The 6,000-nt window shown below is 48.7% G+C and overlaps 1 long non-coding RNA gene across 1 annotated transcript; it reads right to left on the bottom strand.

The window, feature by feature from the left end:
- Positions 1 to 762: 762 nt before the first annotated feature.
- Positions 763 to 2,176, bottom strand: LOC144141869 (uncharacterized). The gene is made up of 3 exons (XR_013316728.1): positions 1,898 to 2,176; positions 1,658 to 1,776; positions 763 to 942 (listed from the first exon to the last, which is right to left on the bottom strand). It is a non-coding gene; the product is annotated as an uncharacterized LOC144141869 (long non-coding RNA).
- Positions 2,177 to 6,000: the final 3,824 nt, after the last annotated feature.

Raw genomic sequence — 6,000 nt, 5'->3', positions numbered from 1 at the left:
TCCTTGCAATGGTAGCGTAAATAGTTCGCCTGTAAACAATAATTATCAGTTCAGACATACGGATTGGCCAGTTTTACAGCGAGCGTGCAAACGTCGGGCGATAGTGGTGGTTTACGAGAGACAATAATGATCTCTAGCTTGAGATAGAACTGCGAAGGGAAATGTTTCAACAAGATTTTGTTTGTTACGAAAAGTCAATTTTCTAAAACGCTACCATGCTTCCTGATAACACGTCAGCTACACTTGCTTTGATATACGAAAAGCTGGGAGGCCTTATCGCATTCCATTCGCGGCAGTGTGTTACTCGATGGCGTTGCTGCGTTGAGTAAGGTTTTGCTGCGCAGGTACTCCGAGAAAACTTCATGTGTTCCGTTAAGAACCGACAAAATGATTTAACGGAACTAATCGTGCCCGAAACATTTGCGGTACTGCATATGCTCCTGATTAAAAACTCGTCGTTCAGTCTCTGAAGGTGTTCGTATGTTGTAAATGGAAAAATTTATTTAAAGAAACCACTTGCTCGACCTTCTGGCAACTTTTGCTCGAGAATTACACACTGTGGGACTACGTTGTTGTTTTCCCCTCCGCTGAGAAATTCTGTCGCTCCGGCCATGCCCCAGAACTATCTTGCAGTTACGCCAACAAGACTATAAGCACGACGGCTGGCAAAAGCAGTACACAAACTACTGCACAGTGATAAAAAGAAACGGATTTATTGCTCAAAAACTAAACGAAATTTTAATATCACAAGAGTAAGGATAAAAGACCACACTGTAGAAACGAGCAGGGGAATACAAATGAAAATGTACGACACAAAACGTACAATCAATTCAAACCACCCGGACGGACGCCGGTGCACAATAATGGCCATCCATGCAGAACGCAGCAGAAGGAGGTTACTCTGGTGACCCGGCGTATTCGAATGGTGTGCAGCAGGAGCGCCTGAAAAATATAAAGGCCTTTCAAGATGCGATAGGTTCTTGTTGTTGTGTTAGTCCTTTATTAGGCGAGGGAAGGCCATGCGGACAAAATAGGGGTAGGGCAAGGAGGGGAAAGGAGGAGTAGCCCAGTTAAAAAGACGATGCGTCCATGAAGACGGCACAGGGGTTGCCTTCAGACCGCGGAGGTCAGGGTAAGGTGTAGATCTACCATTAGGGGATTTTCAAGACCGGAGTAGGCCCTATTCTACACTAATCTTGAAAGATCACTCTCTACGCCGAACAGCCCAAGGGCACTGATAAAATTCGGTTCTTCAAATAGAGGATCATATTCTGAGGCATCGGGAGGCATAGCATTGGTGAGGATAGGCCGGAAAATAACGGCTGTCTACGTAAAAGCATGTGTAGTATCTATGAATAACAGTACACATTATGTAAGAATTTATATAGGGCTTTTGCATAAATCAGGTATCTGGAACTGAGTGCGGTTTTTTTTGGGAGTAGTGAATGCACTGAGGAGTAAAGTGCAGGCATTTTAATCCAAAACCGTGCAACAATCGCAATAAACCACTTCCCACTCGCTGGCCATTACGAGTCAAGGTTGCACTAATGCACAAAGGCAGATTCTTTTTCATACGATAAACGTTTCACGGCAGTACAGGTTTGCCCCCGCTCCTAATAAATATCCTTCCGCGCAGTGCTTCGGCAAATTCGTTCACCTGGATGTGAAGGCTCCGCACGTTAAGGGCACGGCCAAGCACCGCTTTGTTCCTCGCGCCATCGCCACCTTTAGAGCTAACTGGGACACCAGATGCCGTAGCCAAGGGCCGCAATCCACCTGTGAGAATAAAACTTGTAATACACACTTTTGCCTCTTCCGTGTAACCACCAGCGAGACAGCTGTTGCGAAGGCCCTGTGTATAGGCGGTACTCGGGGCGACTTCACTGCAATTACTCACCTGTTTTGCGGAAGAGCTTCCTGCTGAGAAGGTTGACGGGAAGGCTGGTTAAGCACCCGTTCGTGGCGAGCCAGTGGCTGATATACGCCTGACGCCTCATCCCGTCTAGCGACATCTTCCTCGGAGTCTTCCCTCTGCTGCTTGCAACACGCCAACAGAGCACCCATTACCGCTTTGCCAAAACTACAACGAAACTAATTCCGACCTTTTGAAGTACAGGCAACGCGTAAAGCAATCTGCAATATGCCCGTTCAGGTTTGCCCAGTAAAAGCTTGGGTTTAGAACGCAAGCGGACTAACAACCTTCCACTTTCACCGGCTTCCGTGCTTGAAACCAGATGCCGCATGTTTGAGTATTTTTTATATGCAGTTATCAGTATGGCGCGAATCGAGGGTGGGTGAGTAAAGCCGATAACTGGAGCATAAGAGCTCGCACCGCACACGCGCAAACAATATCGGTATCCAGAGGAAGGCAGCAGATGAAAAGTCATCATCCCCCACGTGCTGGTACACTAGTTTTTGCTACACGCTTGCAAAAAACGTGGTCATCTAACCAGCTGTTTCAATGTTCTTCTGTACAATGTTATCCTTTAGTATGGGTGGACATACATTTTATACCACCAAAAATGCCTTACAACGTTGCCTGTGGCATCAGCCAACAAATGCGAGCCAATCCACACTGTGATGCTGGTTGGAAAGCGAAGCTGTAAGCATCGCCCAGAACGATTAGCCGTGCTTCGTCACTTTATTGAGCTGTGCTTCCTCACGCCCACAGCGGCTCGAGAGGATGCGTGATGCTATGACGGGGCATAGCAACGACGCAGGCAGTAGACCGGCAGCTGTACTCAGTGAGTACATCGACTGGCTGCCCCGTCTGCACGTGGGCTCGTACCGCAATTAATAGGACAACGGGTTTTCGCTCCGTTTCTCTATTGGTGTAAGGTTGAAATCCTTGTGGGGCGAGTAACTTATAATATTTCTTTGCGGGAGTTTCCCTTGACACCATTGATCGCGAAAGAACCCTTAGAAGGTAGAGGGGAAAACCTTTGCTTTAAAATGGCGAACAGTCACTTTATGGTTTTGTTACAAGCTATATTACGCTTCCGAGCCTGCCTCTGTGCTCCCGCCTCACGCGGGGACCCATTTTAATTGATTGACTGTGGGGTTTAACGCGCCAACGCAACTCAGACGATGATGCGCGCCGTAGTGGAGGGCTCCGGATTAATTTTGACCACCTGGGGATCTTTAACGTGCACCGAAATCTTGTACACACGGGCGTTTTTGCTTCTCGCCTCCATCGGAAAAGCGGCCGCCGCGGCCGGGAATCGAACCCGCGACCTCGTGCTCAGCAGCGCAACGCCTTAGCCACTGAGCCACCGCGGCGGGTTGGGGACCCATTTCGCTACCCTGCTATTAGGAAACAAGAAAAAGAAATGAGCAGGATTTTTTAAATGCTGAGCATTTCCTATGCTCACCTTGTCCTGCGTCGTTGATTGCGGCGCCGTCCACACACTCACTGCGCTTGCGCAACTCTCCTCCTTACACCCACAGCTCCACGATACTACACTATAAAAAAAGAAATAGATAGCTGCGCCCGGTTTCGATCCCACGACACTCTGGCCGCAACGGGAGGTACGCGGTGCTCTTCCCAGTGCGCTACAAATCCGGGACAGGAGCAAGTGCTACGAACGCACCTTATGTCCTTGATTCATTCAAACTACGTCAATAAGCTACTGATACAACGAAGGCACGCGAAGCTGAACGTCAACGGAAACGACGAACTGAAAACTTTAGAGGGGGATGCTGAATTTCCCGCGGGAAAGCTGTGGCGGGAAGCGCCACGCGCCTTCCAGCTCAACCGGCCCTGTCCGCAGCGCTTCTGAAGCTGGTTGTGGCAGGATGCCCATAGGGATTGGCCAACCAAAGAATCCATCACGAGATAGGTTCGCGTTCAACCACCGTCGTCATCTTCCCGTAGGGGAGCCGCTGAAGAACAAGAAGAACGAGAAGACAAAGCTTCGAAGAGGAGTGCGTGTACATTGCTCTCAACCGGTGCACCAATGTCAACAACCTTTACCTCACCAAAGCTGACGGAGACTACCGATTCTACCACAGAGACAGCATCGACAAGAACATGATGGACGAGTTTCGGCGCCTCGAGAACCACCGCCTACTCACCGTAACACAACAGCACTTGCGTGCCTTTGCCACCGGTGTGGACCCGGACGCGGAATTCCCTCTGGCGCTAGTAAAAACCAGATCACTTAACATAACGGCAACACAATGGAACCACAGGGAACCGCCACGATGCTTCGCATCCTCATCAGGGTTCCCCACGGGAAGATGGTGTTATTTTTTTTATTGGCGAGGTGGGGCTCTTACGCGTGCACGTTTGCTGAGCGTCAGCCTGTTAAACTACACGCTGATGAGTGGCCATTTACCCATGCAACTTAGTATTATAGCTACACTTGCATTTAGAAAACGCGTGACGCGACACGCAAAAGTTCACAGTAGGCGTCGATACAGCCTACTCAACCAGCGAAAAAATTGAAACAGGACTGGGGAAATAAGGAGATAGTAAAAATAAGCCAGAACGCTTTTGTTTGGTTTAGTTACCGTAATTGGCCTCCAGTATCCTAAATAAATATTTACACATAAAACAAACTACAAGGTATTATCAACGGGTAACGCTACTCATCACAAAAGGAGCCTCTTGTTGCTGCGGCATTCACAGAGCATATTTACTCCAATGAGTAACACATGTGCGTTTCATTACACGCTCTCGGGTCAACCTGATTTCAGCTGCATCGTTGTAGAGCCACCTGGCTTCCAAAACACAGCTATTGGAGCAATTATCGCGCGTGAAACTTTCGCTACTGCGCAGGAAGCTTTATATACTCTTTGAGAGGGTTCTTAGTTAGGAATTAGGTCTTTGTGACATAATCTAGAAACATTGTGCAACACCCCTAAGCTTGAATGCCGATCGTGCTTTCTACCGCAAGTGTTTCTCATCCGAGGCTCACATATTATTTTTGCAGCTTGAATTCCCAGTTTTCTTTTTATTCGAGAACAGGTAGTTGTTAGGCATTATGCTGTGTGCACCTACTACAAGCTGAATCTTGTGTAGCGGCTAACTCGACCACGCCAACCACCGCGCCGGAATTCGTTTGGCGGATGCAGCCTTTCGGGAAGCTGAAGTATGTGACTGCGTTAAAAGGAAAGCTTTACTACTTTCGTCCAGCGATTTCGCGAAGGGTGGGCAAGGTGACTTTTTTTTACCGGCTACACACCCCCAGCAATACACCCCCCGAAGCACATCGCACGATTCCCTGGGCCCGCTGTCGGCGTTGCACACAAAGCCAAGTTTTCATTCGTTCTCCACAGAACGAGCAGCGGTCGCCGACCACCCCCGCGGCCTCCCATGCATGCGGGCTGGGCCGTCTCGGGCAATGCGCATCGCCTCGCGCCGGGCGACGGCACGTTCGCACTGAATGAACGCCGTGTTCACCCGGCATCCTTCTGTGAGCCGTGCACAGAACGAGACGGCTTTAGACGTGGTCGGCCATACAGCTAAATCAGAGGTTAACCAAGGAAAACCAAGACTGAAACGGACTAAGCCAAGCTTTTGCTGTGCATGGCCAAATAAAGCTCAGCTATGCCGCAGACATTTTTAGGAGGGTCAAAAATCCGAAGTTTTCGGGGAGAGTTACCACGAGCGAAAACCCGGCGTTAGAAACATCCTTGCGTTCGTATACCGGCGCCGACTGAAGAACACGGTAACTGAAAAAGAAAAAGCTGGCAGAACAGATGCTGCGCATGCGGACCGATCCAGCAAATTTTCCGCGACTCGCAAACGCCACTGTTGGTATCATGCATAAGGGAATGATCATAAAATTGACATAGTTCGCTTTACCAATAACACCTTTCCCCTTAAATTCGAAACTTATGAGTCCATTCTTGCAGCCATTATTTGTCAATGTGAGATGCTTCTGTATTGATCTGGGACGTTTAAAAAGACAACACTTCAGAAAAAGCCTTGTTTTCTAGGAACACTAACGTTTCCGCAGTAGTCATGCACTTCTTCAGCCTAATATATATGTAGAC

Source organism: Haemaphysalis longicornis, unplaced genomic scaffold (genome assembly GCF_048455015.1).
Source record: "Haemaphysalis longicornis isolate Haplotype H1 unplaced genomic scaffold, Haemaphysalis longicornis Haplotype H1 scaffold_6, whole genome shotgun sequence".
Lineage (NCBI taxonomy): Eukaryota > Metazoa > Arthropoda > Arachnida > Ixodida > Ixodidae > Haemaphysalis > Haemaphysalis longicornis.
Note: the sequence above shows the minus strand (reverse complement) of the source record. Positions and strands in the feature narration are given on the sequence as shown.